Source organism: Choloepus didactylus, chromosome 9 (genome assembly GCF_015220235.1).
Source record: "Choloepus didactylus isolate mChoDid1 chromosome 9, mChoDid1.pri, whole genome shotgun sequence".
Lineage (NCBI taxonomy): Eukaryota > Metazoa > Chordata > Mammalia > Pilosa > Megalonychidae > Choloepus > Choloepus didactylus.
Window position 1 is genome coordinate 39,435,687 of NC_051315.1, and position 15,453 is coordinate 39,451,139.

At 37.8% G+C, this 15,453-nt stretch overlaps 1 pseudogene; it reads left to right on the forward strand.

Moving 5' to 3' along the window:
* The first annotated feature begins 9,446 nt into the window (after positions 1 to 9,446).
* Positions 9,447 to 14,467, forward strand: LOC119543712 (annotated as a pseudogene).
* Positions 14,468 to 15,453: the final 986 nt, after the last annotated feature.

The following is a 15,453-nucleotide window of genomic DNA, read 5'->3' on the forward strand; positions in this document are numbered from 1 at the left end:
AAGGATATTAATAGAGAGAGGGAAAAATATGGCAAACATAATCCAAAGGATAAGATGGCCGATTCAAGAAATGCCTTCACGGTTTTAACGTTGAATGTAAATGGATTAAACTCCCCAATTAAAAGATATAGATTCGCAGAATGGATCAAAAAAAATGAACCATCAATATGTTGCATACAAGAGACTCATCTTAGACACAGGGACACAAAGAAACTGAAAGTGAAAGGATGGAAAAAAATATTTCATGCAAGCTACAGCCAAAAGAAAGCAGGTGTAGCAATATTAATCTCAGATAAAATAGACTTCAAATGCAGGGATGTTTTGAGAGACAAAGAAGGCCACTACATACTAATAAAAGGGGCAATTCAGCAAGAAGAAATAACAATCGTAAATGTCTATGCACCCAATCAAGGTGCCACAAAATACATGAGAGAAACATTGGCAAAACTAAAGGAAGCAATTGATGTTTCCACAATAATTGTGGGAGACTTCAACACATCACTCTCTCCTATAGATAGATCAACCAGACAGAAGACCAATAAGGAAATTGAAAACCTAAACAATCTGATAAATGAATTAGATTTAACAGACATCTACAGGACATTACATCCCAAATCACCAGGATACACATACTTTTCTAGTGCTCACGGAACTTTCTCCAGAATAGATCATATGCTGGGACATAAAACAAGCCTCAATAAATTTAAAAAGATTGAAATTATTCAAAGCACATTCTCTGACCACAATGGAATACAATTAGAAGTCAATAACCATCAGAGACTTAGAAAATTCACAAATACCTGGAGGTTAAACAACACACTCCTAAACAATCAGTGGGTTAAAGAAGAAATAGCAAGAGAAATTGCTAAATATATAGAGACGAATGAAAATGAGAACACAACATACCAAAACCTATGGGATGCAGCAAAAGCAGTGCTAAGGGGGAAATTTATAGCACTAAACGCATATATTAAAAAGGAAGAAAGAGCCAAAATCAAAGAACTAATGGATCAACTGAAGAAGCTAGAAAATGAACAGCAAACCATCCTAAACCAAGTACAAGAAAAGAAATAAGAAGGATTAAAGCCGAAATAAATGACATAGAGAACAAAAAAACAATAGAGAGGATAAATATCACCAAAAGTTGGTTCTTTGAGAAGATCAACAAGATTGACAAGCCCCTAGCTAGACTGACAAAATCAAAAAGAGAGAAGACCCATATAAACAAAATAATGAATGAAAAAGGTGACATAACTGCAGATCCTGAAGAAATTAAAAAAATTATAAGAGGATATTATGAACAACTGTATGGCAACAAACTGGATAATGTAGAAGAAATGGACAATTTCCTGGAAACATATGAACAACCTAGACTGACCAGAGAAGAAATAGAAGACCTCAACCAACCCATCACAAGCAAAGAGATCCAATCAGTCATCAAAAATCTTCCCACAAATAAATGCCCAGGGCCAGATGGCTTCACAGGGGAATTCTACCAAACTTTCCAGAAAGAACTGACACCAATCTTACTCAAACTCTTTCAAAACATTGAAAAAAATGGAACACTACCTAACTCATTTTATGAAGCTAACATCAATCTAATACCAAAACCAGGCAAAGATGCTACAAAAAAGGAAAACTACCGGCCAATCTCCCTAATGAATATAGATGCAAAAATCCTCAACAAAATACTTGCAAATCGAATCCAAAGACACATTAAAAAAATCATACACCATGACCAAGTGGGGTTCATTCCAGGCATGCAAGGATGGTTCAACATCAGAAAAACAATCAATGTATTACAACACATTAAAAACTCGAAAGGGAAAAATCAATTGATCATCTCAATAGATGCTGAAAAAGCATTTGACAAAATCCAACATCCCTTTTTGATAAAAACACTTCAAAAGGTAGGAATTGAAGGAAACTTCCTCAACATGATAAAGAGCATATATGAAAAACCCACAGCCAGCATAGTACTCAATGGTGAGAGACTGAAAGCCTTCCCTCTAAGATCAGGAACAAGACAAGGATGCCCGCTGTCACCACTGTTATTCAACATTGTGCTGGAAGTGCTAGCCAGGGCAATCCGGCAAGACAAAGAAATAAAAGGCATCCAAATTGGAAAAGAAGAAGTAAAACTGTCATTGTTTGCAGATGATATGATCTTATATCTAGAAAACCCTGAGAAATCAACGATACACCTACTAGAGCTAATAAACAAATTTAGCAAAGTAGCGGGATACAAGATTAATGCACATAAGTCAGTAATGTTTCTATATGCTAGAAATGAACAAACTGAAGAGACACTCAAGAAAAAGATACCATTTTCAATAGCAACTAAAAAAATCAAGTACCTAGGAATCAACTTAACCAAAGATGTAAAAGACCTATACAAAGAAAACTACATAACTCTACTAAAAGAAATAGAAGGGGACCTAAAAAAAAAAAAAAAAAAAAAAAGATGTCAATTCTACCCAAACTCATCTACAGATTCAATGCAATCCCAATCAAAATTCCAACAACCTACTTTGCAGACTTGGAAAAGCTAGTTATCAAATTTATTTGGAAAGGGAAGATGCCTCGAATTGCTAAAGACACTCTAAAAAAGAAAAACCAAGTGGGAGGACTTACACTCCCTGACTTTGAAGCTTATTATAAAGCCACAGTTGCCAAAACAGCATGGTACTGGCACAAAGATAGACATATAGATCAATGGAATCGAATTGAGAATTCAGAGATAGACCCTCAGATCTATGGCCGACTGATCTTTGATAAGGCCCCCAAAGTCACCGAACTGAGCCATAATGGTCTTTTCAACAAATGGGGCTGGGAGAGTTGGATATCCATATCCAAAAGAATGAAAGAGGACCCCTACCTCACCCCCTACACAAAAATTAACTCAAAATGGACCAAAGATCTCAATATAAAAGAAAGTACCATAAAACTCCTAGAAGATAATGTAGGAAAACATCTTCAAGACCTTGTATTAGGAGGCCACTTCCTAGACTTTACACCCAAAGCACAAGCAACAAAAGAGAAAATAGATAAATGGGAACTCCTCAAGCTTAGAAGTTTCTGCACCTCAAAGGAATTTCTCAAAAAGGTAAAGAGGCAGCCAACTCAATGGGAAAAAATTTTTGGAAACCATGTATCTGACAAAAGACTGATATCTTGCATATACAAAGAAATCCTACAACTCAATGACAATAGTACAGACAGCCCAATTATAAAATGGGCAAAAGATATGAAAAGACAGTTCTCTGAAGAGGAAATACAAATGGCCAAGAAACACATGAAAAAATGTTCAGCTTCACTAGCTATTAGAGAGATGCAAATTAAGACCACAATGAGATACCATCTAACACCGGTTAGAATGGCTGCCATTAAACAAACAGGAAACTACAAATGCTGGAGGGGATGTGGAGAAATTGGAACTCTTATTCATTGTTGGTGGGACTGTATAATGGTTCAGCCACTCTGGAAGTCAGTCTGGCAGTTCCTTAAAAAACTAGATATAGAGCTACCATTCGATCCAGCGATTGCACTTCTCGGTATATACCCGGAAGATCGGAAAGCAGTGACACGAACAGATATCTGCACGCCAATGTTCATAGCAGCATTATTCACAATTGCCAAGAGATGGAAACAACCCAAATGTCCTTCAACAGATGAGTGGATAAATAAAATGTGGTATATACACACGATGGAATACTACGCGGCAGTAAGAAGGAACGATCTGGTGAAACATATGACAACATGGATGAACCTTGAAGACATAATGCTGAGCGAAATAAGCCAGGCACAAAAAGAGAAATATTATATGCTACCACTAATGTGAACTTTGAAAAATGTAAAACAAATGGTTTATAATGTAGAATGTAGGGGAACTAGCAGTAGAGAGCAATTAAGGAAGGGGGAACAATAATCCAAGAAGAACAGATAAGCTATTTAACGTTCTGGGGATGCCCAGAAATGACTATGGTCTGTTAATTTCTGATGGATGTAGTAGGAACAAGTTCACTGAAATGTTGCTATATTATGTAACTTTCTTGGGGTAAAGTAGGAACATGTTGGAAGTTAAGCAGTTATCTTAGGTTAGTTGTCTTTTTCTTACTCCCTTGTTATGGTCTCTTTGAAATGTTCTTTTATTGTATGTTTGTTTTCTTTTTAACTTTTTTTTTCATACAGTTGATTTAAAAAAGAAGGGAAAGTTAAAAAAAAAAAAAAAGAAAAAAGACAAACAAGGAAAAAAAAAAAAAAGATGTAGTGCCCCCTTGAGGAGCCTGTGGAGAATGCAGGGGTATTCGCCTACCCCACCTCCATGGTTGCTAACATGACCACAGACATAGGGGACTGGTGGTTTGATGGGTTGAGCCCTCTACCATAAGTTTTACCCTTGGGAAGACGGTTGCTGCAAAGGAGAGGCTAGGCCTCCCTGTATTTGTGCCTAAGAGTCTCCTCCTGAATGCCTCTTTGTTGCTCAGATGTGGCCCTCTCTCTCTGGCTAAGCCAACTTGAAAGGTGAAATCACTGCCCTCCCCCCTACGTGGGATCAGACACCCAGGGAAGTGAATCTCCCTGGCAACGTGGAATATGACTCCCGGGGAGGAATGTAGACCCAGCATCGTGGGATGGAGAACATCTTCTTGACCAAAAGGGGGATGTGAAAGGAAATGAAATAAGCTTCAGTGGCAGAGAGATTCCAAAACGAGCCGAGAGATCACTCTGGTGGGCACTCTTATGCACACTTTAGACAACCTTTTTTAGGTTCTAAAGAATTGGGGTAGCTGGTGGTGGATACCTGAAACTATTAAACTACAACCCAGAACCCATGAATCTCAAAGACAGTTGTATAAAAATGTAGCTTATGAGGGGTGACAGTGGGATTGGGAATGCCATAAGGACCAAACTCCACTTTGTCTAGTTTATGGATGGATGTGTAGAAAAGTAGGGGAAGCAAACAAACAGACAAAGGTACCCAGTGTTCTTTTTTACTTCAATTGCTCTTTTTCACTCTAATTATTATTCTTGTTATTTTTGTGTGTGTGCTAATGAAGGTGTCAGGGATTGATTTAGGTGATGAATGTACAACTATGTAATGGTACTGTAAACAATCGAAAGTACAATTTGTTTTGTATGACTGCGTGGTATGTGAATATATCTCAATAAAATGATGATTAAAAAAAAAAAAAAAAAACTGGACAGAAGACTTAAACAGGTAACTTCACTTCACAAAAAAAAAGTATCCAAATAACTAATAAGCAAATGGAAAGTTGCTCAGAACATTAGTGATCAGGGAAGATTATTGAGGAAGGACCACAAGGGAAGCTTCTGAGGTGATATTAGTGTTCCATATCTTATTCTAGATGGCACTTAGGTATATTTATTTTTTAAAATTGATTGAGCTGTATGCTTAAGATTTGTGTACTTTGTGTTATACTTCAACTTTTTAAAATTTGCAAAATAAAATAAATCCATATATAGCCATATTGTATTTTTATTTCTATTCTTTTAGTGCTAAACTAAACATGTACACTTAACTAAACCAAGTCTAAACTTAAGCAGTTTTTCTATGATCTTCCAGAATAATTAAAAAAAAATTAGAACACTTTAATTCCAATCACCCTCCCATCTTCCATTTATTGTTTATCAGTATTTCAGTTTCACCTGGTTTGTAAGTACCACCATCTCTCCTTTAAAAAATAATTAATAATATTTTATTATTGTAGAGTTCCTGTATAGTCAGTCAATGCTTATTTAGATTTAACCACACATTTATCAATTGCTTTCTTGTCATTGCTTCTTATATTTCACTTCTGCCTTCTTGGTTCCTTTTCATTTTCAGTGAAATATATCATGTGGCAGCGGAGTGTTTGCGCAAAGTCATTTTTGCATTGCCTTGGTAAGCACACCAGGAATTTCACTAAGCTGAGGCCAGATTTATCTTGGATACATTTGGATTCCACATCCACACATAGGGGTTTAATTTTCTAATAGAGATTTTTTTTGTTCTCCATCTAGGCAAAGGAAAACATCTGGCTAGTTGGCACAATTCTTCTATAACTCATTCTATTACACAGAGAGAAGGCTTGCAGGAGATTTGTAGGAGCTCTCCATTTTGTACAGGCTTCACTCTCCTGCTGCCGTATGGAGGTTAAAACCCCGACATCATACCATGAGGACTTCTGTCTGGGTTTGATATACCTCCAGATGGCCCTCATATTCCCCTACAATCTCATACTTGTGGTTTTAAGTATACTGTTTATTTCTGATAATTTTTCCATATTTTCTCCAGAATTTTAAAGTTTTTGTAGCAGAATAGGTAACCACATTAGCTCAATCTACAATTTTCTAATCTCAGAAATCCTCTCCAAGTTATTTCCAAATACGATGTCCATATATATTTGTTTTGTTTTGTTTTTTTACAACAAACAAACAAATGTATTGCTTGAAGTATCTGAAAAAGGGCAAAGGGCTTCTGGTATAGTTTAATCACTGCTCTGCCTGTTTCTCTGTGATTTTTTTTGCTATTGTTAGGTTTGCCTTTCAGGTAACTTTTCTCAAGGAGAAAAGATGGTTGCCAGCAGCAACATGAGGCCATATGCATTCTTGTTCCCTTTTGGAGACAGAGAGATGTTCCAAGAAGTACTGTGCTTCTTGGTGTTTGGATCACCTCAGACCCAATCCTTGTGTCTGGCAAAATACAAGCACTGATTGGCTAAGGCTGAACCATTATTGAGGCTAATTTGAGATTAGTATTATTGTGCTTGGCTTAGGTCCCACTTCTGGGTCTCACCTAAACCATAAAGCACCTATACAAGGCTGGAGGTGGGGTCCAGTGAATGTTAGAGACAACTCTAGTATCTACTTTACTCTGTTTAAAATAGAGTAAAGCTCTGTTAAATTTCATAGCCCCCATCCTTTACTTACACAGATTGCTCTTTGAACCCAAGGATAGGACTTTACCTTTATTTCTGCTAAATTTCATCAAATTAGCTTTGGCAATATTCAAGCAGATTTGAGGATTAATTATCACTATTTCTTTGTCTTTGTATGTAAGTCCCTATTTGTCATTTTTCTACTCTATTTAATTAAATTTCCACCTGGTTTTCTATTACCATGCCAAACAAAAAAAAAAACCAATCAGACTCATCAAATTTGCAGTTATGTTTGGAATCATCTCAGCATAAAATATAAGCTATATAATAATGCTCATTATATCTTTAGAGGGAGAACCTGGAAAGGACATCAAAAATACAGACCATCACTCTTAAGAATAGCTGAAACTGAGGCTTAAGATACTAAGTTGACTAGTGGTCAGAAAAACCATTTCATATTTATTAGAATTCTTTGAACAGAGAAAATAAACTATGGTTTCAAACATGAATCACAAAGTAAAAGTCATAAAAGCAAATGGTATAAGTCATACGGGCACTGGTTTGCAATGGAGCTGCATCTCATGTAGGCAACTCTATGTATTGTGCTGCAAGATGAGTAGCTGACAGCAGGGATTTATTTATTTGATGATGATGATAGCTAGTAAAAAGAATTAAAGGGCAAACACTCTGCATTGTTGCATTTTTTCTAAAACGTAGTTTTTTTATTACTATAATCATCCAGTCTATAGTGATGCAAATGACTCCATCATATTTTGCTCAGAGTATATAAACCAGACATCAGTAGTTATGCCAGAAAGCTAAACTCTTTATTTGCTATGTTAAATGTTTCATTAATTTTACTGAAAATGATACCTCAATGTAAATGGCTTTCATTAAAATCAATTATGATTAATATAAATGTAGAAATAACACACTAGCATTTATTATGTTCAATATTTATACACTTCAAAGACTTAGGTATTTCTAGTTTAAAAACAAATAGGTGAAACAGTTCTATAACTTGAGACTTCAGGATAGAGAAAAATGAGTTTGTTGAAATGAATCAAAACAGCTTTATGAAATGTATGTATTTGGGAATCAATTACCATGCAAGTAACTATACTGTCCACACATTCACCTTGATCTTATGGTAAATAATTACCTCTTACCTGTGGAGATTTAGACAACAGAATCTTTTCTTGACAAAATGGCACCAGTAGAGAAAGATGGTGTCCTCAGAGCAGAAAGAGCAGCCGAGCCAGCCAAGCGCAACTCCAGGAAGTAAAAATGTGCTGCAAGAGCTGCTGATTGCCATAGCAGTGATGTTTCTACAGAATTCCCAGGTCCATCAGAGCCCACTTGCCACCAGGAAGCATTCCTTAAGAAGAAAGGAGCTGGAATGCCAGTCTCAAAATTCTGAGCTTTGAACTTTAAGTCATTTCTGGCTGGGATTAGAAGACAAAATGGTTTTGTGGTGTTTCCTCAGTCAGCTTCATGACATCTCACTGAAGCGATGCTACAGGAGCATGTGGAGCCCTTCACCCCAGCGTGCCCAAGGTCTGCATCTCATTAGGGTTTAGTGGAGAGAGAATAAGTCCAAACATTTCATTCACAGGTAGCTACTCAGAGGCACATCCGTAGCCCCAAGGCTGGAGTCCTGTGATAGAACTGGAGAGCTGTGCTGTTGTGCTGTGTGCTTGCTGGCTACACTGGGTGCTGGTCCCCCATCATTATGAGATTATTAAAAGTTGGAGTGCATTGGTAGGCCTCTCCCCTCTGCAAGTATCCTGTCAGAAAATTAAACAATAAAAAATAATTAAATTTAAAAAGAAATATGACATTTTTCCTACTTTCAAAGAGTTTATAATTGAATGGAGGAGACAAAGAAAAGGCAAGTGAAATAAATAGTCAAATTCCAATATTGTATATATAGACGTAGAGATAATAAATTTGCATGTAAAAACCACAATGCTTTTGGAAGATCATGAAGAGAGAAACCAAAGAGGGCAGGAGTCATCAAGAGAAGTCTCAGATAAGAGGCAAGATTTGAGCACAGAATAAATAATAGGATTTAGATGAAGTGAAGAGCTGGCATTCCCGGTGAGAGAAATGACACAAGCAAAGGCACAAAAGCTTAACTGAACACAAGAGTAGCCAGATCATGACAGAGGTTGAATGCAAGGAAGAAGTAATGATTAAAATTATAGAGAAGGGATGGTTCCAAATATAAAAGGTTCATAAGGCATTAAAATAAATATGGATCTCATGAAGTTGTCTAGCAGGAGCCATTTCAATGGGGAGGCAAAATATGAATATATGTAGTTCGAAAAATGGTTCTGGGAGATGTTCACATTCTAATCCCCGGAAGCTGTGAATATGTAGCCTCACATGGCAAAGGGTCTTTTCGGTTGTGATTAAATTAACGATCTTGTGAAGAGAGATTACCCAAGAGTATCCAGGTGGGCCCATTGTAATCATAAAGGTCCTTATAAGAGGTGGGTTGGAGGGTCAGAGTCAGAGAAATAGACATAACAGCAGAAGCAGAAATCAAAGTGATGTAGGATCATGGGCCAAGGAATTTCGGCACCCTCTAGAAGCTGTAAAAGACAATAAATTGATTCTCCCCTAGAGCCTCCGGAAGGAGTAAGTCCCCTAGAACCATAAGACCCATTTTTGATTTCTGACCTCCTGAACTATAAAATACAATATTTGCATTTTTGTAAGCCACTAAATTGGTGGTAATTTGTGACAGCAGGCTATATACAAAGTCAACAGGGTAAAGGCTGAACTCAGGAGAGCCAGTCACAAGATTTTTCTAGGTAAAGCAAAGGGGATCCATGAGACGAGAATTGTTGTGACTCTTTCCTATCAAACACATATGTAGTTACTTGTGCCTACCTTCTTTCCCAAGAACCACAATAATTTAGCCAATAATTCTACTGTATATAATAAAGCTGCTACCTCAAGGGTACTTGCTTTGAGAAAACTCAAAATCCTGATAAGAAACAACTGAAAGTCCATACACATTTAGAACAGGAAATCTTGTTTACATGGACATGCTTTGGGAAGTTACAGATTTTTTAGAGAATTCAGAAGACAGTGGCACTAACAGAAATTATGCATGCAATCTGTAATCATGCAAGAGTTTAAACATGCGACCTAAAATTTTAAGTCCAAAATTACAAAATGAGAAGATTTAATTTGTCTCTCATAGACACTCTGCCATAGTCTACAAAGAGCCAAAATTTTAATTACACAAAACTACAAGCACAGAAGAGATTTTCATAGCTGAGCCCAGAACTTCAGAGAGACATCATTTCATACACAAAGTGTGAGCATGTTTGCAAATATTTTAATATATGATGTGTCATATAATATAACTGTTTTTCCAATCACCATAAACATTAAGCATAGAAGAAACACATGCAACAAAAAAGCATAGCATCAGAGAACATTCAGGGTTTTATTTTTTTTCTTTTGGTTTTAGCTTCTAGGCTTGTAGTCTTACTTGTCACTTTCAGTATCCATGAGACTTTTATTGTACAAATAACACACCAAATCTCCCCTTAAATTTGGCCCCGAACCTACCAAGAAACAAGCCCAAATCTAAATTCATAAGGCATGGACACTCAGCACCCTCCTGGCAGCACTAGAACTTAACAGGGTAGGGTCAGTTGTTTGGAGAGCAAGGTAGTTGAGGGTTCTAGAACTCAGACAACTGATCTCACTCGCGCCCTAATGGAACATGTAATCACATGTCAGGCCTTGGGCAAAAGTGATTACTGCTCAGAATGTCTATTGTTGCTGACCTGTGACAATGACATCTCAAGAAGGATCACTGCACTTAGAATTGCAAATGTTATGCCCGTTTCCTACTCCCTAGAACCATTCCCAGGGATATTCAAACGATTGAGATGTTACATGAAAGTACTTAGCACTGTGTTTGGTACAGAGCAAGTGTATTAAGGATGTTGGATGCCACGATGACAATGATGATGAAAATTGCCTGGGAGACAGAAAGTTACAACTGTGCCTTGAATACTGTAGACTTTCCCCAACAACCTACCAGAGGAAAAAACACTTGAACCCATAAGGGCGCTTCCACGAGGTGAGTGAACCCAAATCAATCACAGGGGTTACAGCCGCAATTAGAAACTAATATAGGTGCCCACAGAAGGCAATTTTTAAAAATACGCTTGACTTGAAAGCTTCATGTTAAATAGTAGCATGAGAGCCACTGATATCTGAATATGAGTCACATTTTTTCACAGTACCTACTTTAAAAATAAATCATTCAACCATGAACAACTGATTGTACACTGTGGATAAATGTATGGTATGTGAATATAACTCTATAAAATTGTAGGAAAATATATATATAGGAGTAAAAGTGTTGGAGAAAACATGGTGAGAGGGATGATGCCTCACCAATATGGACTAACTACAATGTGTAAACTCAGAATTGAATCTTAGAACATAGCCTAACATGGACACAATAATTGTAATAGTCCCTAGATTGTAAGCTCTTACAGCAGTTAACTCTATCCCTGAAGTGCAAGGCCTATCTCTAAACTTTGAGATGCTGATCCCCTAGCATATGTTGTCACAAACATTGGGACTGGCGGTTTGATGTGCTGAGCCCTCGAGCATGGGACTTGCCCTTACGAAGCTCATTACCACAAAGGAGTGTCTAAACTTGTATGTAATGGTGCCTAAGAGTCTCCCCCTGAGTACCTCTTTGTTGCTCAGATGTGGCCCTCTCTCTCTCTAACTGAGCCATCTCGACAGGTGAACTCGCTGCCCTCCTGCCTACGTGGGACCCGACTCCCAGGGGTGTAAATCTCCCTGGCAACGCAGAGTATGACTCCCGGGGATGAATGTGGACCCGGCATCGTGGGACTGAGAGTATCTTCTTGACCAAAAGGGGGATGCAAAATGAGACGAAATAGTTTCAGTGGCTGAGAGATTCCAAATGGAGTCGAGAGGTCACTCTGGTGGACATTCTTATGCACTATATAGATAACACCTCTTAGGATTTAATGTATTGGAATAGCTAGAAGTAAATACCTGAAACTACCAAACTCCAACCCAGCAGTCTGGACTCCTGAAGACAATTATATAATAATGTAGATTACAAGGGGTGACAGTGTGATTGTGAAGACCTTGTGGATCACACCCCCTTTATCTAGTGTATGGATGAGTGGAGGAATGGGGATAAAAACTAAAGGACAAATGGGGTGGGATGGGGGGATGATTTGGGTGTTTTTTTTCACTTTTATTTTTTATTCTTGTTCTGGTTCTTTCTGATGTAAGGAAAATGTTCAGAGATAGACTGTGGTGATGAACGCATAACTATGTTATCATACTGTGGACAGTGGATTGTATATCATGGATGATTGTATGGTGTGTGAATGTATTTCAATAAAACTGAATTTAATAAAAAATAAATAAATAAATAAATAGATAGATAGATAGATAAATAAATCATTCAAATTGAGAGTCCGTCAGCAGCGGGACGGCCGCAGAGGACGAGACGACCCCTGAGCGGCCGCAGCGGCACCTGGGGGAGTTCAAGATGGCGGCGGGGGCGTAGGGCCTGCGGGAGGAGCAGCGCCCCGGGCCGACGTAAGACACGTCCCGGTACTGCCCGTGAAGCTCATCAAGACAGCGGTCCGGGCGCTCCAGACCTATAAAAGCCACAAGAATTTAATTCCTTTTCGACCTTCAGTTTGGTTCCAAATGTCCCAAGGGCTTGTCAGAATTCCCCAAAACGATTCCCCCAATGAAGTACATAACTTTAACTTCTGTTTGTTAAATGTGAGTAAAGACAACCCTCAAGGCAGTTTTGACTGCATCCAGCAAACATTCTCCAGCTCTGGAGCCTTCCAGCTAGGTAATTGCCTCGGATTTATACAGGACAGAATTACAGTTTGTGCAACAAACGACTAGTATCTGATGACACCAGAAAGACCCAGGCAGAGGAGGAATCCCACAACCGTAGCAAAAGTTATCAAACCTGGTGGACCATATGTAGGGAAAAGAGTGCAGATTTGGAGAGCGCCTCGAGCTGTTTCAGATGCTGTACCTGAGAGGAAAAGGTCAACTCCCGTGGACGTAAATACGATTCTAAAGACATACAGCAGCAGTGGCCATACAGGGACAGAGTGATTCACTTACTGGTACTGAAGGCCTACAAGAAACCTGAGCACTTGCTCAATTGCAGAAAGATGGCGTTGATCAAAAAGACAAGAACTCCCTCGTAGCAATTCTGCAACAGGTAATCAATCTGAATCCTAAGGATCTCTCATACCTTAAAGAATGATATTTTTAACAAGCTTCAAAGAGACTGGCCTGAATACAGAGAAATAGACGCTCATTGGAGTCAGTGCACTCTAGAAAACTAAATCCACCTCAGAATGCTGCTGGCATCAGCCGTTCAGAATCTCCCCTATGTTCTGGTAGAGACGCTGCATCTTCTTCTCACAAACAGCTTTTGGATTCAGATTTCATTGATCATTTAATGAATAAAAAAGCTCGATATCTCGCCCAACAAATAGAGTAGCAACAACATTAAACAGTCATTCGAATCATACTTGTGAAAAGTCTGCTGAGCCTCTCCTTCTGCCCCTGCAGCTACTGCCATCCCCACCCCTTCACCGCTGCCTTCAGCCCACCTGCCAGTCTCAAATTCTCCTCAGACTGTATACTCTAACTCCAATTCCCCTAGCACTCCAGAAGGTTGGGGAACTCAAGATCTACCTGTTGAAAGTTTTAGTCAAAACTGTAGTATCTATGAGGACCAGCAAGACAAATATACTTCAAGACTTCTCTGGAAACCTTACCCCCTGGTTCAGTTCTACTAAAGTGTCCAAAGCCTGTGGAAGAAAGCCATTCAGTATCTCACAAAAAGTCCAAAAAGAAATCTAAAAAAACACAAGGAAATGGGCCAAATAAATAAACATGACATTGAGACTGTTGAGGGCCTTGAAAGAAAAGAGAACATTAACAATCTAAATAGACCAGTCTGAAATCCAATGAGGAAGTTAAAGAGAGTTGCACCACCACCATGGAGCCTTTTTCAACATTGAAATCCCATATTATCTGTTAAAATATATTGCTATTGTCTCCTATGAGCAATGCCAGAATTACAAGAATGAGTTCAATTCTGAATATGATGAGTACAGAGCCTTGCATGCCAGGATGGAGACTGTAGCTAGAAGATTTATCAAAGTGGATGTCCAATAAAAGGAACTTTCTCTGGAAGTAAAAGAGTATCAGAATGTTCACGAAGAAGTTTTACAAGAATATCAGAAGATAAAGATTAATTACCATGAAGAAAAATATAGATGGGAGTATCATTATAACAAGCTGGCTCACTTCCAAAGACTAATAGGTTATGGTGATGAATGCACAACTATGTGATGACACTCTGAGCCATTGATTGTATACTTTGGATAGATTGTATGTTGTGTGCCTATATCTCAATAAAAGTGCATTAAATTAAAAAAAGACTAATAGGTGAATTTGATCAACAGCAAGCAGAGTTGTGGTACTGTACCTCTGCTGGGACCAGAAGAGGTGAATAAACTTAAGCTTATTTATTTAAAATTCCAAATGAGTTGCACTAAGATTCTAAAAAGTTGCAACTTTGCCTGTTGAAAGTTTCAGTATTAGTAAACTTGAATTCCTTTTTTTTTTTTTTCCACTTTATTTTGCTTCCTTGCATTTTTGAAGCTGCTTTTTCTGGTCCTTTTTTCCCCTTAAGACTTGCAGCTTGTCAATAGAAATGATTTTTTTTTTTTTTTAGATAGGTATTGGAGAGCCAGTATCTATACTTCAAGCATTTTTTTTCCTTAAAAAAAAACCCGTTTGTCATTATGATTTTTTAGATATAAGGGACACAGTGTCCACAAGTCAAAGTTGTGTGCATTAAAAAAAAAAAAAGTAATGTACAAAGTGAAATGTTTTGTGATAAGCAGAGGCCTATTTTTTGACCTTAATGCAAACTCTTTGCCTTAAATGTAGAATATTTAGAAATTCACACAAAATACAAATAAAATAAAATAAAACATTGTTTTAGAAGGTTAAGAAATAGAAAAGTGTATATGTGCATATATAGATATATATACACATATGTAGATACAGGCTAACTTGATCTAGAACAATAAATAAATCTGTCCTGCAAGTTAAACTCCTATTGCAATGGTTGCCTTAAGGTGTTTGCTAGTTGTACACATAGTGTGGTTAATTATCAGCTACACTGTGGCCTACCAGTGCCTGAAGTGTATGGTCAAACTGTGTGTGTGTGCAGAGGTTGTGTGGATGTGAGCATGCATGAAAGGAAAAAAAGCTGCTAGTCTTAGTGGGTCAAATGCTCAGGTTAAACAACTTGACAAGTGTTACTGTAGGGGTTTTTTGTGGGGTTTTCTCTCTCAAATTGCTTCTTCTATTGTGGAAGACAACAGCATACCATTTCAATAGTTTGTCAGCTTTATTAATGTTGAACAAAATTGATATGTTATGAAAATGAAACAGAACTGTAGTTTTGGGGGAAAATTATAAAATTAAACAT